General features: G+C 39.5%; 1 long non-coding RNA gene across 1 annotated transcript; it reads right to left on the bottom strand.

Moving 5' to 3' along the window:
* Positions 1 to 8,610: 8,610 nt before the first annotated feature.
* On the bottom strand, positions 8,611 to 17,312 carry LOC126174838 (uncharacterized). Its single transcript, XR_007535490.1, has 2 exons — positions 17,264 to 17,312; positions 8,611 to 8,678 (listed from the first exon to the last, which is right to left on the bottom strand). It is a non-coding gene; the product is annotated as an uncharacterized LOC126174838 (long non-coding RNA).
* Positions 17,313 to 19,118: the final 1,806 nt, after the last annotated feature.

Here is a 19,118-nt window from a genome sequence, read left to right on the forward strand (position 1 = left end):
GCTATTTACAATTTGTACAGAAACCAGATGGCAGTTATAAGAATCGAGGGGCATGAAAGGGAAGCAGTGGTTGGGAAGGGAGTGAGACAGGGTTGTAGCCTATCCCCGATGTTATTCAATCTGTATATTGAGCAAGCAGTAAAGGAAACGAAAGAAAAATTCGGAGTAGGAATTAAAATCCATGGAGAAGAAATAAAAATTAAGGATCGCCAAAGACATTGTAATTCTGTCAGACAGCAAAGGATCTGGAAGAGCAGCTGAATGGAATGGTCAGTGTCTTGAAATGGCGATATAAGATGAACACCAACAAAAGCAAAACGAGGATAATGGAATTTGGTCAAATAAACTCTGGTGATGCTGAGGGAATTAGATTAGGAAATGAGACGCTTAAAGTAGTAAATGAATTTTGCTATTTGGGGAGCAAAATAACTGATGATGGTCGAAGCAGAGAGGATATAAAATGTAGTCTGGCAATGGCAAGGAAAGCGTTTCTGAAGAAGAGAAATTTGTTAACATCAAGTATAGATTTAAGTGTCAGGAAGTCGTTTCTGAAAGTATTTGTATGGAGTCTAGTCATGTATGGAAGTGAAACGTGGACGATCAATAGTTTAGACAAGAAGAGAATAGAAGCTTTTGAAATGTGGTGCTACAGAAGAATGCTGAAGATTGGATAGGTAGATCACATAACTAATGAGGAGGTATTGAATAGAACTGGGGAGGAGTTTGTGGCACAACTTGACTAGGAGAAGGGATCGGTTGGTAGGACATGTTCTGAGGCATCGAGGGATCGCCAATTTAGTATTGGAGTGTAGTGTGGAGGGTAAAAATCGTAGAGGGAGACCAAGAGATGAATACACTATACAGTTTCAGAAGGATGTTGGTTGCAGTAGGTATTGGGAGATGAAGAAACTTGCACAGGCTAGAGTAACATGGAGAGATGCATCAAACCAGTCTCTGGACTGAAGACCACAACAAGAACAACAACTGTTTCAATAATAATGTAATCATATCCCGTATTTATATATGACAATGGTCACTTCATTTTCTCCACATTTACAGACATTATCTACATCTGCGAAAATGCCAAAAGGGTAAATTTATTGGCATTCCGAGACTACAAGCATGAGACACCTTCCTTAATGTTGGAGAATCTGTTTTGTTTCCATTAGTTTTAGCCCTACTTTAATCTACACCACTGGCCTCCTTCAAACAGTAGTCTGCCACTTGACCCAAACAAACATGCATTACAGGCCAGCTATTTACAGTCTTCTCATCTTCAGTTGGAAATTAACTCTGAGACCAATAGGCAGTTTGAAGAATTTTGATTCATTTTTCTGCAAATGCCGACAAAAGTTACACATTCCATTGGCATCACAACAATGAAGAGAATTCCAAGACAACCAACCATGAAACTGCTCATTCTTACCGTGATAACTGCAAAACAGCTGAATCTACTGCAGATCGCACATGTACAACATGTTTCATGTTCAGTGAACCACAACATTTCATTACAGGAAGAAAAGATTAAAGTTTCAATAATGCAGAACGAGAAGAACTCTTACAACTCCCAATACCAAGGAAACAGAAATAATAGTTTCTTTTTAACAGTATAATGTCTAAAGTGAAAGGTTTTATTGAATTCTATTTTTTTTTGTTGCTTATTTCTGGTATCTCTGCCCCTCCTTGAAAAACCCAGCCTTGACAAAGACTGCACCATTAGAACAGATTTTCAAATTTAATTCACCAGGACACATTAATAAACGCTAAGTTATTCAGGTCATTCTCATTGTTTGTTTATTGACTTCAGAAGAAACAAAAATTCTTTATCCGTTCCCACAATTTCTAACTGTGCTCTCTCTGATCTGAACCTTGCTACCCCATCCACCTTTAGCTTAATTCTGCACTTTTTGAGGGTAGACACTTTTTACGTATGTTACGGACTGTAAGACACCTTAATTTTTAAGCATTTTTAAAAAAATAATATTTTTACGTTTGTTATTATTAGACTGCAAAGTCAGACTAAACTAACCTTTAAACTCCCTGAAAACTCATCTGAATCATCATCATCTTCCTCCTCCATCATAATCATTGTCCTCTTCATAGACAAGATCGTCTTTACTGCCATGGAGAGCATTACTTATGGCGCACTTCTTGAAAGATTTTACAATAATGTTTTCTCTCTATATAGACTACGACCGTGTTATCCACTGATACACTTGTTTGATTGTAGGTCATTTTAAAGCTCCCTTTGGCATGAATTCTTATTGGTTTAATCCATCATTCATTTGTTCCACTCCTCTCCCATTATATACTTTAAATGGCTTATTTATCAATACATCAAGAGGTCGCAACTGTGAAATAAGTCCAACCAAAATAATAGCAAGCCCTGTATTTCCCTGTCTCAATTTCTTTTTCACAAAATTTTCTTAAAGACTACTAAACTGATCTAGCACAACACAAGCCCTGTTCTTCAATAAAGCATCTTTCCCATAGTGCCAGATTCTGTTAATCCATAATTTCATACCAGCCTCGTCCATCGAATCCTTCTCACTTATGTGAACACCACCACCTAACAGTATTTCAGTAGGTTTTTGCATTGTTTTGTGCTTGAAAATGTTAATTGGATTAAGTTTGGTACCATCAGCACAACATGAAAGGACAGCACAATAGTGCAGCGCATTTTTTCATGTCCACTTTTTATGGTTACAGTTTTAGCACCTTTCACAACAGTTCTGTTACTCAGCACATCAACAGGGTGTATACGGGGACAAGGAAAAAAAATTCACGGATTATTCCCGGATATTCCGTTTAAAAAATATGCTTTTTGCCGGGCGAAAATACATTTTTTCTGTGCTAAGTGACAGTAGGTTTTCCGTAGATTTTCCCTCGGAACTGTAAAACTTATCAATCCTTTGAATGGTTAACGTTTTATACAATCGCGCAGAACTTCCCGGAAAAAAAAAAAAAAAAGAAAAGGCGGGGCAGAGAAGCTTTGGAAAGACCTTTGATTTGCAGCAACATATATGCTGCATATTTTCGTATTACGAAAGTATAAATTCGAATTGCACCAAACAAGCGCGTTAGTTTCCGGAGCGTTGAAACCGAGATTGCGATGTCCTTTTGTAAGCGAGTCATATCTCAAGCCACGAGATCTCGCCAGCCGATGACAGCAGCTATTCAGACCATAGGACACGTGTTATAGTCAGCCAATAGCAAGATCACTGGTTACATAGCGCAAACACGCAAGAGGAAAAGTTAACGGTTTACATTAATGTACACAGTACCGTATATCTACAATAAAAGCTAAGCTTTCACATATAATTTTGGTCTCTAAGATTAACATGCTACAACAGAAGCTATGTTTTCACATGTAATATTGTTTTTTTTTTCTTTCTCCATGTGTTACATTTTAAGATACATCACACAAATGTGCCAGTCAATTTAAAACTCTGACATAAATGTCTCTGCCCGAAATTCTTGTAAGTGGCTGGTCCTCAAACTATTCAGTTACGAACGCTCTGTGATTTAGATATCCATCTCACTTTCTCACACGTAACATAATTCAGAAATTTACTTTGAAAGTAACGTTTTTCTAACCACCGTTCGCAATACTATCTAGAGACCGTTGAAAATAGTTTCGATTTACCAGTTGCCAGAGAGCGCCAGAAAAACAGGCATTATTGTGCGTGTGCAACTGTATTGGTGTAGGAAGCCCGCATGTCCGTGTGTATAAAGTACTAATAGAGCTTACATTACAGCATAAAAGAAACAGGTCATCAGAGGGTACTCCAAAGAGCATCAAAATTTCGTAAACTATACTAAAACGCATAATTCGGCTTGAGTGCAAATTGGCTTTTTCCAGATTCACAATGAAGTAGGTCCCATCTGATATTAAGCTTTTCAGTGTGGTTTTTGTGATGTAAATTTTCTTGGAGTACCAGTACTCTGCGATCTCATTTTTGGTTCTTTATTATGGCATAATGCCATGTATGGCAGAAGATGATAACGTGCACTTGAAATTCAGCGAACAGTTGGAACTAGGCAATACTGTAGAATGAAACACTTCGTTTCAAATAAAATGACTGCGTCAGCGGAAAGATTAATAAAGCCAAATTTCTTTAGCAAACTTGCAAAATTAACTTCACCGTTCTGCAAGGCGATTAATGTTTGACTGCTACAAACTTGGAAATAAAATCAGAAAACTGAAATTAATATTTTTGCCCTCCGTAATTATGTGAATGTATTTTAATTCACCTGATATCCGTTTTGTTTTCATTTGATGTGGGAGCTGTACACCAAGAGAAGCAGCGAAATCACTTAACGTAAACACGGGTCACGTGGAGGTTAACCCCCTCCCCACTACAACTCTGTGCAAGAGTTAATCTGGCAGCTAGGGTGTGGGAGAAAATTTTTTCTCGTTTGCAACTGGCTGCTTGCTGCTACTACAGATACAGCTAACAGCCAAACTTCAAGTAGTGGGAAGCGGGAGAAGGTACTGCTTATACACGAGTCAAATGCGCATGCGCAACAGACCGCTGGCAATTGCTCAAACGAACCTAATGTAAACAGTTGTGACATCACGCTCATAGCAGTTTATTGTTACGAAGAATTACAGTCTGCGCCCTACGGCCTTCGACATATTTTTGCTATTTGCAGACGCTTGTGCGTGCACGGTGTTTTGTTGTTGTAAGTTGCACATTTCCTTTGCCACTAAAGTTTTGTTTTTTTTCCTCTCCTTTATATTTTCTTGCTGCAGTGTCAATCATCAGACCAGTTCTAATCTATGGGGCAGAAACATGCAGCCTAACGAAAACAGACCACCACCATTTACAAGTATTTGAGAATAAAGTTTATAGAAAAATCTTTGGTCCATATTATGACAATGAATCACAATGCTGGAAGAGAAGACACAACATAGAAATCCACAAGCTATCACAACAACCAACGATAGTAAACATAATAAATGCTAGAAGACCGCAATGGGCTAGACATCTGATGAGAGTAAAAGAAGACCAAACTGTGTTAAGAATATTCAGGGAGAAGTCATATGGCAAAAGACCAAGGCGGAGACCCAGGAGTACTTGGCAGAATGAAACTGATAGCATACGTGAAAGATTGGGAATAAATAACTGGCAAGAGGCAGCACAAGACAGGAGCATCTGGAGGGATTATGTGAGATCGGCACAGGAGCTTCAAGTCTCTTAGAAGCCTACTATTACTATGCTAAACTAGCTACAAACAAAAATAATGTACTAAAATATTGTACTGCTACCGATAACACAAACTGCTTTCAATTCAAATTCACTTGCACCGTAGACTGCAATGACACATCATAGGATAGAAAGTGTTCCGGGTTTCTGATGGTGGGGCCGAAAAAAGACAGTGTTAGCAAGCTTGTGAATCCCTGTAACTTACATTTGTTGCACAGGTGCACTGCTGCTCCCAGTTTAATTCAATGTTGCCACATGGGGAGAGGTTTCCTGCAGCATCGAATATACGGTCTTTTTAAGACTGGCAGTGACTTTAAGTCAGACTCTGGACATTTTCTTATTAATTTAGAGTATAGATGCACTTGAATTTTGGGGACTGTGTTTTGAAGGAAAAAGTGCCCCTTAAGATCTCTAAAATATGGTATACATTCTTCCTTAAGTAAAACACATCATAATATTGAATAATTTTATGTAGGCAACCAGTTGCAAAGGAACTGCTCTACAAAGAACTCATCTTCAAGCACTATCTTCCTAGAAAATGGTCTAAAGATGTATATTACAGGTTGAGATATTTGAACTTGTTGTGTGTTCAAGGACAGTTCTGCCACATACACTTTGCATAGCATAATGACCCCAGCTGCTGCAAAGAAAACGTATCTTGGACAGTAGGGTTCCATCTTTTGTTTCTAAATACTCTCAATTCTCCCGAAGTCTGCAGCTACAGACAGTATGAACACTCTTTGCATTTTGAAACATTTTTTGCTTTTTAACTTTCTTAAAGGATAAAGAAAATTGTAGAAAGGACATTCCCAGCCTCAAATGCTCCCTTCCCTTTGGACCCCTAATTCTCACCTAAGTGACCAGGTGTCACAAAAACTATCAGTTTCTTTTTACAGTGTGGCATAAACAGACAAATTTGGAATACACAGATTTATCACCATTAACAATTTTATGACCAATCAATTTTTTTTGTTTGTTCTTTATGGTGCACTTCACACTTCAATAATAAATGTTAACTTTGTTCTTTCTTCATTAAACCACTAATCACCTTCCATTATGCAGGGTTTCAATGTGATTTAAGGATATGGGACAGTATCTAAGGATCAAAACTGTCGTCGTGTATTCTCATTAATAGAACTTGCTTCACACCACTTAAGCAAGCACCCAAAGCAGGTGAAATCTGCAGCATGCATTTGTGGTGACAAGTGATGCATATAATTATATTATATAATTAGCATTTCAGCACAGGTGACATTTACAAGTGAAAGTAACACCACCTACAAGTGCTACACAAAGCGGAACAGACAGACATGTGGCTGTACTGGAATTGTTCTGCCATTTGGTTGTTTTGCGTTAGCAGTTTCAATGTGCCTCACAGAAGACAGTGAGTATCTTTCAAGCATGTTTCAGGATGGACTTCGGAAGAATAGTTGCCTAGAGAGACTGTGGATTGCCCTTCAGAGAAATCAATGATCGTGTTGGATGGAAACAAGCAACTGTGACGCGGGTCTGTAATCGCAGGTCACAGGAGGGAATGACGGGACCAACTGCACCCACCTAGTTGCACCACTGTATGTGATGGCAGGCAGACTGTGCGCAAGGCAGTACTGGATCTCTGCCAAGTCACAAACCATATCACAACAAATTGGGTCTTTTGCACAATAAGTAGTGTCCATGCATACCATTCAATATTGTTTGCAGCACTCAGCAGAGTGGCCTGTTCACAAGGTTACCGTTTCTGTTGTTGAGCCAATGCCACACGTGTTTGCACTGGCTATGATACGATGGACAATGGATAAGGACAACACAATGGAAAAACATTGTTTTTCTAATGATTCTCGAGTCTGCCTGCAACATCACAATGGTTGGATTAGAGTCTGGAAAAACCATGGTGAGAGACTGTTGGAATTGTTGCCTTATCTATTGGCACACTGGTCCTGCAACCAGAATTATGATTTGGGTTGGTGTTGGTTTCCACTGCCACAGCACCTTAGTAGGCAATGCTGATACACTAACCAGCCAGCATTACACCTCTGAGGTGTCAGACACGGTTGTCCTGTCATACCTTTGGAGCTTGGCTACGCCCACATTGCACCACGATAACACGCGACAACATGTGGCACACAATGTTCAAGACTTCTTTGTCATCGATTGGACTACAATGCTGCCTTGGCCTCCCTGTTCTCCCAATCTCTTGCCAATCGAAAACGTTTGGTAGATGATTGCAGAACGACTGACCCGGGTTACACCAACTGCTGCTACACCAGATCAACTATGGCAATATTTGGAAGCAGCATGGACTACTATACCTCAACAACACATCCAGAACCTCTGTGGTTCAATGCTGAGGCATGTAGCAGTGTTTATAGCCTGCAATTGCAGGAACGCTCAATACTGATTTCATCATCTTCCTTTCTTCACATGGGGATGTATTTTCAATCATGTGATCTTTGTACAAAGTGTTATCTCCCAAATCAATTTAGCTGTGGTGTCTGGGGTCCTTCTTGGTGGAAATTTTGGATGGCCAGCAGTGTATTTGTCAAAATACTGTAACACTTAACACATGAATAACAAACAAAAATAACTTAGTAGGCAGAACACCTACTTACTGATCACAAAAAGTGAAATAATCACAACTAAGGTGACAACTCAAAACAATACAAAGACCAAAGAGTAAAAACAGTGGGCAAATGTACAGTAGAGGGGAGGAGTACACTGACTCAGACACAACATGGGGCAAATTAGGTGCAGTATCTTCTCATACTATTAAAATATTAAAGTAGGTGAGTTATCAGCCAGGTTCAAGCTTTTCTGAATTGATGCCATGTGTCTTGTGTATGAATTTTGTTGCTATGCATCTTCCTATGTTACAGAACAAAGTTGTACGCATCCGATTCCAAGTCCTGAGATAACAGGAAAATGTTCAGGAACTGGACACTAATACAAGAAGATAATGATGAATAGACAAGGAAGTATCCAGTTATCTTTATTTTCTTTCATATTAAATAAGTATCATCTACTTTATGAAGCCATTTATTTCTTCTTTACATTGTTTGTAATCACAATGTTTAAAATGAGGAGCTTCCAATCCTACTCCAGTCATCAGACTGAGATAAAAGTGGAATACAATCTAGGTTTTCCCAACTTCAGAAATAAAAATGCATTCTAGAGCAATGCAAATTACTTTTAGTGCTGACGAAAAAGATACAAAAACTGATCAAGTTAGCCCATAATGTTATCAGAAATGTTGCTATTATTTTCTCACACAGCACATACTGACTTTCCATTCATCACACACAGACTATTATATGAACATCATCATCAAATTGTGTGCAAACGAGAATTAAAAGTATGTTAGCGAGGCATTGTGTTCCTCAGTGCAAAAAGGGATCACTATACTTACACCCAATGTAGATTCATGGCGGTATCTCTTTGGTTTCTTAATGCCATTTCTGTGTGCTTTCCTATCTGAAAAATAAACAAAAAAATGTGCTCTTCATTTAAACAGAAAACAAACATAATAAAGTACTTACATAAAATCTCTGAATAGTTTGTAGCTGAATTTCCATTCTATTAAATTACACTAAGCTTTCGCTAATCTGCTCCTTAGTAAACTCTAATCTGGCCCTCAGAAATCTGGCCTCACAGTAATCTGACCTCCATCCGGCATATAGTCACTCAAGCAGAAATGGCACACACAACAATAAATTATCCTCTGCAACATTATGGTTAGTTAATTATGATGTTAAACAATCCGTAACATGAAACTTCCTGGCAGATTAAAGTTATGTGCTGGGTAGATACTAACTCTGGACCTTTGCCTTTCATGGGCAAGTGTGGCACAATCAGCTATCTGAGCATGACTCACAACTCTACTTGTCCCCACAGCTTTAGTTCCGCTAATACATCATCTCCTACCTTAAAAAAGCTATGAGGATGAGTCATGCCAAAGTAGCTCAGTCGGCAGAGCACTAGCCCACAAAAGGTGAAGGTCCAGAGTTTTGAGTCTCGGTCCAGCACACAGTTCAGTGTCACCACTTCTAAAAGGAAACATGTTACACTGTATCTCAAGCAGAAACTCAAACTTGCAACAAGCAGAAACTCAAACTTGGTAACAAACAGGTAACTTGAATCGAGGTTCTTCACAGAACACCATTGCTGCTGAATACAATGTTGGACGAGCACTTATTTACTACATGCAGAAAATTCTTAATTGTTTGCATAACTTTCTGTTGTAGCTGTTTAATAGATGGTTGCTCCAATAACAAAGTAATTGAGTTCCAGTCAGTGGTCCAATAATAATGGAAAAAGTAGTTGCATTTAACAAAAAAACTTGGAAGCAGGAAATTGTCTGCAGCTAGAGAGGGATGGCTATCAAACTGGAAAAAATGACATGGCGTGTGGCACCTGACAGGCATCGGTGAAAATCATTCAGCTCACGAAAAACTCTAGTACTTCCACTAATTTGGCACAAATATGTGCGAGGAATGGCCAGATTAGCAAAGAGTCTAACATACAACAATAAAATATTCAAGTTTACTTTACTCCAAAGCACTAAACACAATAGACTAAGAACTACTGAAAAACACAGCAGCAGCAGAATATTTTTTAGTGACATCACCTTTGTCAGATTGGAAGAAGAACCAAAAAGATACTGAAGGCTACTACTTCAAAATGACAACTAAAGGCAGTTTGCATGACACAATAAGGAAAGCAAGAAAAGGATTATTCGTTTGGTTTAGCCATATCCATGCCAATCGTGCAGAAAAAGCCCACTACCCGAGGTGATCCTTACTTCACAGCCAGACAAAATTGATGAAGTAGATGTTTGGTTGCAGAATGATAGTAATGCTTGTTACGGCATGATGACCAATGACAAAATTCGTATTCCTCTCTGTTTTACTACAAAGAATGACAGCAACAGTGAAATGGGTGTTTCACAGAAAAAAATAATTCCTCAGATGGAGGCAGTGGCATAGCTAGGAAAACTAACAATTTACCTAAAATGTCAGGTAAAAACAACTCCAGTCGAAACAATGTTAGTGAAATCTCCATGCCCTGTGCTGCTCACAAACAAACAGAGAAGTTTGAAACAAAAGAAACTTACATACCTTATCTGTAATTAACAGTGAGTATACTACATAAATATAGAGTTTAAATGCTTAAAACATGTTTCTGGTTAGTGTCTAGGTTTGTAGCCTATATTGCAGTACTTTGAGTTTTTGCATTAGTACAATATTTCTGGATTACTTGGATTTTTGGAAATCCAGATTACATCAAATCACACCTGGTATAGATAAATGATGATGTATATTGATTTTGATAACAACTTGTGTCACCAGTCAATATAGACTGGTTGCACTGACAGGTAAAATATACACATCAAAATTGTTCTAAAATCCAGCATTGGCTGGCATTTAAATGTTACTCTACACACAGCAACCAACTCAAACCTAAATCACTAATGAACGTAAAACCAATTTGAAGAACTGTAGAAAAGTTAAAAAGATGGTAGTAATGCTGTATGTGAGAAACAAACTTAAACAAAAATGAACAACTTTTGAACAGGCCTTGAAGGCCAAATGGTGCCAACTGACTGTCCTGCCATCCTCTCAGCCCTCAGGCGTCATTGGATGCAGAAATGGAGGGGCATTTGGTCAGGAAATTGCTCTCCCAGCCACCTTTGCAACCCAACAAACCACAGCCTTCTGTATAAAAAAATTACTGATTTTATTATACCCTGAAGTAATGCATGTAAAAATTTTAACATTTTCAACTGGTGTAGATTATATTTAAAAAAATAAATCCCATTTGAGTTTATAAGTGATATATACATTTTATTCAGAAAATTGCAAATTTTATAATGATATAAAAATCCAACAATACAAAAAAATCTTTCCCATTCCAACTCCCCTTAAATAAGGCTAAGTTTTGATTTTTCAGTTGTTTATAAAACCAGTTTAACCTAAAAGTGCAAGCTCTCTTTTCCAGGGAATGTAGGACTATATGGACTAATCAATAGGAAAAAATCGAAGTATTATGTACTGGCATTTTTGGAAAAAAAATTCCATAAATTATAAAAAAGTTTAGAATGCTATAGTAAAAGAACTTTGGCAGATAAATCCAAATGGAGGATTTCTTTGTAATCATAAAGCCATTATCTTTCAAATAAAATAAATAACATTAAATTTTTTTCCAAAATTTGCATATTCAAAACGGCATGCGCAGTGTCATCTTTGGAGGCCTGTATCTCAGAGTGGAAATTTATTTGAGGGAGGGAGGGACAACAAACACAAAAATAGATCAAAAAAACCATCAAACACATATCCCTCCAAAAATATAATGAAATTAATGGGACAAGCAGGTGAAATCGGAGGTTTTTGGGCAAGGACAAACTACAACTAAACACGCGCCACTAAACCAAACAACAGAAACGATAAAACAAAACGACCACAACCTTCCCAAAATCGACTAAAAACGATATTCACTGGAATCTAACATTTCCCTTGACCTATAAAGGTCAACAGAAACTACAGACACCAAATCATGAAACCAAAAACTACAACCACATCCACAATCATCATTACCTCAAAAAAAAAACAACAAACCAACAAAATTGGAATCTAACACTTCTGTTGACCTATATAGATCAACAGAGACTACCAATACCAAATGCCCCACAGCTACAACTACGCACTGAAACTAAATACTTTCCTTCACTTATAAAGATCAAAAACAACTCACCACATCAAATCACAAATACCAACCACCCCCCCCCCCCCCCGCATACACACATAACCGACCAACCATCTAAAACTCATGACAAAAAGCTCCGGTGCTGCCCTCTAGATCAGACACCACAATCACACCCAGCCACACCAACAGAATAAAAGACGACCAAATAAAATTCCCAACCCCCCCCCCCCAAAAAAAATCAGACATCGGGAGAAAAAGACAAATCCTCCACAACAAAATCAAAAAACCACTACCACAACCCATCCACATACACTACAACAAAACAAATCCTCCACAACAAAATCAAAAAACCACGACCACTCCCCCCCACCCCCCCCCCCCCCAGCCAAACCTAACGTACCCACAACCTTTTGCCTATACTTATTACTGACAGTCCGTAAAAACCCTAAAAATACAATAGCCCTCAGCGATGGTCTTCTGCCAACAGTACTCATCTAAATGAGCTTAAAGGTTAAAGGAGCACCTCGTCCCCCTCCCAATAACAGATTTAACAGCAACCCAAAACCCCTCTATAATATTAGGGTACAGGCCCGACATTCATAATTTTTAAACTCGACACTGTGGTTAACTGCAGTAGTAAACTGCAGGAGCGTCTACAGAAAGGTCCCAGAACTGCTCTCATTAATAAATGGTCACAACGCCCATTTAGTACTAGGGACAGGAAGTTGGCTGAAACCAGACGTAAACAGTAATGAAATCCTAAACTCAGATTGGAATGTATACCGCAGAGAGAGGCTGGACAGTGAAGGGGGAGGCGTGTTTATAGCGATAAGAAGTGCAATAGTAACGAAGGAAATTGACGGAGATCCGAAATGTGAAATGATTTGGGTGAAGGTCACGGTTAAAGCAGGCTCAGACATGGTAATTGGATGTCTCTATAGGCCTCCTGGCTCAGCAGCTGTTGTGACTGAGCACCTGAAGGATAATTTGGAAAATATTTCGAGTAGATTTCCCCACCATGTTATAGTTCTGGGTGGAGATTTTAATTTGCCAGATATAGACTGGGAGACTCAGACGTTCATAACGGGTGGCAGGGGCAAAGAATCCAGTGAAATTTTTTTAAGTGCTTTATCTGAAAACTACCTTGAGCAGTTAAACAGAGAACCGACTCGTGGGGATAACATATTAGACCTTCTGGTGACATACAGACCCGAACTATTTGAAACAGTTAACGCAGAACAGGGAATCAGCGATCATAAAGCAGTTACGGCATCAATGATTTCAGCCGTAAATAGGAATATTAAAAAGGGTAGGAAGATTTTTCTGTTTAGAAAAAGTGACAAAAAGCAGATTTCAGAGTACCTGTTGGCTCAACACAAAAGTTTTGTTTCAAGTACAGATAGTGTTGAGGATCAGTGGACAAAGTTCAAAACCGTCGTACATAATGCGTTAGATTAGTATGTGCCAAGCAAGATCGTAAGAGATGGAAAAGAGCCACCGTGGTACAACAACCGAGTTAGAAAACTGCTGCGGAAGCAAAGGGAACTTCACAGCAAACATAAACATAGCCAAAGCCTTGCAGACAAACAAAAATTACGCGAAGCGAAATGTAGTGTGAGGAGGGCTATGCGAGAGGCGTTCAATGAATTCTAAAGTAAAGTTCTATGTACTGACTTGGCAGAAAATCCTAAGAAATTTTGGTCTTATGTCAAAGCGGTAGGTGGATCAAAACAAAATGTCCAGACACTCTGTGACCAAAATGGTACTGAAACAGAGGATGACAGACTAAAGGCCGAAATACTAAATGTCTTTTTCCAAAGTTGTTTCACAGAGGAAGATTGCACTGTAGTTCCTTCTCTAGATTGTCGCACAGAAGACAAAATGGTAGATATCGAAATAGACGACAGAGGGATAGAGAAACAATTAAAAACGCTCAAAAGAGGAAAGGCCTCTGGACCTGATGGGATACCAGTTCAATTTTACACAGAGTACGCGAAGGAACTTGCCCCCCTTCTTGCAGCGGTGTACCGTAGGTCTCTAGAAGAGCGTAGCGTTCCAAAGGATTGGAAAAGGGCACAGGTCATCCCAGTTTTCAAGAAGGGACGTCAAACAGATGTGCAGAACTATAGACCTATATCTCTAACGTCGATCAGTTGTAGAATTTTGGAACACATGGAAGACGGTCATGTGAAACCCAGCTCGCGCTATTCGTCCACGAGACTCAGAGGGCCATAGACACGGGTTCACAGGTAGATGCCGTGTTTCTTGACTTCCGCAAGGTGTTCGATACAGTTCCCCACAGTCGTTTAATGAACAAAGTAAGAGCATATGGACTATCAGACCAATTGTGTGATTGGATTGAGGAGTTCCTAGATAACAGGACGCAGCATGTTATTCTCAATGGAGAGAAGTCTTCCGAAGTAAGAGTGATTTCAGGTGTGCCGCAGGGGAGTGTCATAGGACCGTTGCTATTCACAATATACATAAATGACCTGGTGGATGACATTGGAAGTTCACTGAGGCTTTTTGCAGATGATGCTATGGTGTATAGAGAGGTTGTAACAATGGAAAATTGTACTGAAATGCAGGAGGATCAGCAGCGAATTGACGCATGGTGCAGGCAATGGTAATTGAATCTCAATGTAGACAAGTGTAATGTGCTGCGAATACACAGAAAGATAGATCCTTTATCATTTAGCTACAAAATAGCAGGTCAGCAACTGGAAGCAGTTAATACCATAAATTATCTGGGAGTACGCATTAGGAGCGATTTAAAATGGAATGATCATATAATGTTGATCGTCGGTAAAGCAGATGCCAGACTGAGATTCATTGGAAGAATCCTAAGGAAATGCAATCTGAAAACAAAGGAAGTAGGTTACAGTACGGTTGTTCGCCCACTGCTTGAATACTGCTCAGCAGTGTGGGATCCGTACCAGATAGGGTTGATAGAAGATATAGAGAAGACCCAACGGAGAGCAGCACGCTTCGTTACAGGATCATTTAGTAATTGTGAGAGCGTTACGGAGATGATAGATAAACTCCAGTGGAAGACTCTGCAGGAGAGACGCTCAGTAGCTCGGTACGGGCTTTTATCAAAGTTTCGAGAACATACCTTCACCGAAGAGTCAAGCAGTATATTGCTCCCTCCTACGTATATCTCGCGAAGAGACCATGAGGATAATATCAGAGAGATTAGAGCCCACACAGAGGCATACCGACAATCCTTCTTTCCACGAACAATACGAGACTGGAATAGAAGGGAGAACAGATAGAGGTACTCAAGGTACCCTCCGCCACACACGTCAGGTGGCTTGCGGAGTATGGATGTAGATGTAGATACTACAAAATACTGGTATCCCTGCTGACCCAACCACCTATAAGAAGAAAACCCATCCAAAACTACAGTACTACCCTCTTGAACACATTCCTGAATCAAAACCCTTCTTTCTTGGTCGACACTCAACAACTTTAAAACACATTCTGAAGACCCCCCCCCCCCCACAATACCACAGCCCCCCACACCCTTATACCAACCACAGGATTTCCCCTCCCAAACTGCGACTCGTCAATCTCTACAACTACCCCTGGCCCCCACCCCTGTACTGAATATATTCAGAACAAACCTCACAACAAAAAGAATACCAGCCAAGCACCGTTCGCTCACTCACACCCACCTCATACACACAAACTGTGAGAGGATTGATAACAAAATGATAACTCATCAACACAATCTCATGCATGCACAACCTAGATTTCTCGAACCATGAACCTCGACATATAGAGCACTGCACATTATCCCTCCAACATCTCAACATATAGCCGTCTCTGGTCCAAGACGCCGGAACTTTGGTAAGCCTCATAGGTTCTTCACACAACAAACACTGCCTGAATTCAGCCAAAAGACCGAAAAGTTGCAGGAATTTTACAAGCAACATGGGTTCAAATGGCTCTGAGCACTATGGGACTCAACTGCTGTGCTCATCAGTCCCCTAGAAGTTAGAACTAATTAAACGTAACTAACCTAAGGACATCACACACATCCATGCCCGAGGCAGGATTCGAACCAGCGACCAGAGCAGCAGCGCGGCTCCAGACTGGAGCGCCCAGAACTGCACGACCACCGCGGCCAGCTCACAAGCAACATGGGAGTGTCGCCCATAAGCCCCCACAGCGAACCGAAAGACGCAGTAACTTAGGCATTAAAAACTAAACCAACCACTCACTGTAAAATATTCCACTAGACACACAGTCAGCACCACGACAAAACCAGACAATCAACCACTGAAATGAACCCAATACTACACACAACATGCAACCCACAACCACCACCAGAGCGCACCACAAACCACAGCAAAACGCCACTACAAACATATCACAAGCGCAAACTAAATCCACACCACCAAAACCTAACACGAAACCCCCAAACACACAACCAGACAGCACCACCGACCGCATCAACATCACACATACAAACACGCGACACAAACTAAACTTGGCGACGTCGTGACATACCTGCTTTACTTGCCTTACCAGATACGACATTTATGGTCCAACAACTTATAACATTGTACTTGATAACATCTAGATAGTACAAGAGATATAGGAATGCAATGAAATCAGCTTATCTCTTTTAAACAATACTACCAAGTGTTCTGTTGTAAAGCCTAAAACCCAGGAGAGTACGGCAGTGTGACTAACAACTCTCTGTGAGAGGCAGAGAACTTTCAGAACCATCAACACGTTTGAAAGTTGAAGGTCATGTGAGCACGATATACAAATTTCTCTTCACAAGCCGTTCCCGTCAGCCAACCAATAAGTGTTATCACGAAAGATGTCAGCAACACCACTACCCTCATCGAATAAATATATAACGTTCAAACTTCGTAGTTTCGAACGTCCAGAATGCAGCACTTGACGAAATTTTCTTATAAATAGAAGCTAACCACAAAACATACTGCATTTGCATTATCTTTAATAAATAGAGTGAATTATTAGTCTAGGAGAGTGATAAATTTCATACGTAAAGAAGCCTGCCTCCATGAGAATACGCATCTGTACTTTTACCTACAATCTAGCTCCCTCGGACAAACGTGTAGGAAAAGCATACTTCAACATAAATACAAATCAATTCAATTTGGCTTTAGTGATCAGGAGGAGGAGGACACTACAGTTCCCCACAATTTGTTGCTATACAAGAAGAAAACGTGTGGTAGGGGAGAACAACACTACTATTCCAAACGACATACTGCTAATCATGAATAAAATACGTAGTTAAGAAGAAAAAATGTTTCCACGATGCTCAGTTTTATGATAACAATATGGTAAAACGCTTCCTTAACACAATAACTGCTTACTTTGATTATGATTCGTGTGATTCTTTGACTTCGCCATTTTCAGTCACCTGAAATAAGAAAAATACACAATAATCATGATAGGAAAACATTATTGCTTCACGGGCACTAAAAAGAGCAACTACGAGTAAAAAAATAAAAAGAAAACTAATACGCACAAAATAATTACCTTCAACACCCTTCGCTCCGTCCTAATATTGACCAACGTGTTACAAACACATGGACCGGTACCGGAAGAACCATAGAGCGACAATCGACCTACAATCGATAAGACTCGATCGTGTAAACGCCGGGGTCACAATACACACACAACGGAACTGTCGCCACAGCTAGTGGCGTACTGCATTTACACGGTTGAAATCCGAGGTTTCAGGGTCGCAACTTAAAAGACGCAACTTTTGTCACGCGACAAAAAGTAAAGCTTGATTGTACTTTGTTGCGCTAGTTTACTTCCCACACCGCTCCCTGGTGGCTGTATTTCGAAACACGAACATTCTATCGCGGTTATAATAGGGTAATTGCTGCTGTTCTCCATTTGAGTTCAGTGTGTTTTTAATTTAATACTGAAAATAATCAAAATAGTAGTCAACAGGTACATTTCCGTAGCTTCTGGAACGACAAAAAGAATAACCTATATTTAATTTCATGGAGCAGTTTACTTGTATGTGTGTGTGCATAATTTTTGCAATCCAACGATCTAAGCCTATCCCATAAATTTAAAAGAGTTTGGGATGAAAAATAAATATTAAACTTAATACGTAACCTAAAAAGTGGACCATACAATTTTGTTATTTGTGAGAATATATGCAGGAAATAGCTTCAAATGTGATGTAGCAGCTGGCAAGCTAAAAATTAGTTATTCGAAACGGCTAGATCAACAAATAGAGTAAGATTCTGCAATCTCGGAGGAGTGGTATTGGAGATGGTATTTACATGTCAGCTGATGATTAGTTTTCCATAACAGACAGCATTTTCGTCTTAGATTTTTTTTGTTAATGTGTTTGTGGTTGCTGATTTAGCCCTGCACGAAATTTATTTTCAGATCTGACATTTGGGTTTCATCTTCCTTGTCTTCAACTCTTGTCACCCTTGTAATGCCATAACCTGCACTATAAATATTAATACCCACAAATATGATTCCAGCTGACGACACATTGAAAACTGTGAAAATACACATTCTTCGTGACATTCTGTGTGAACAGTACCTCGCTGTGTACTACAGAAAACTACAAGCTGTGGCGTTACATTAGTTGCGTGTGTGAACCCAGCTTAATAGAACTGGAATTACACATGCAACTAAAGTAACACTACAGCTACTGGCATACACCAGTGATACTACAATTGCATGTATTAACATATGATATTTACATGTTAACTGTTATTGGTTTGCTGTAGCAGACATTATTTTCATCTTTGAGTGTTTTTTTTTTAAATGTCTTTGTGGCCCCTAATATATCTTTGTGCGAAATCTGTTTTCAGATCCAAATATTGGTCTTTATCTTCCTCACATTTAATTCTTCTCCTAGCTCTAACGCCCTAATCTGCACATACCTTTAATATGGACACATATGATTCCACTTGACACCATACTGAAAGCTGTGCAACTACATAAAATTTGTGGTGTCTTGTATATGGTAGCTCATGGTGCCCCTACAGAAAGACACAAGACGTGACGTCACATTAATTGCGTGTGTCAAGCTGGCTTAAAGATATTATCACCACTCACAACCGTTTTCAAAATGCTTGTTTAAGAACCTACCAGATGGCTACTTCTGAGCACCAGAAAACATGTGGTACTGTGGTACTGTGTGTGTGTGTGTGTGTGTGTGTGTGTGTGTGTGTGAAGCTATGATGATGT

This window comes from Schistocerca cancellata, chromosome 3 (genome assembly GCF_023864275.1).
Source record: "Schistocerca cancellata isolate TAMUIC-IGC-003103 chromosome 3, iqSchCanc2.1, whole genome shotgun sequence".
Taxonomy (NCBI): domain Eukaryota; kingdom Metazoa; phylum Arthropoda; class Insecta; order Orthoptera; family Acrididae; genus Schistocerca; species Schistocerca cancellata.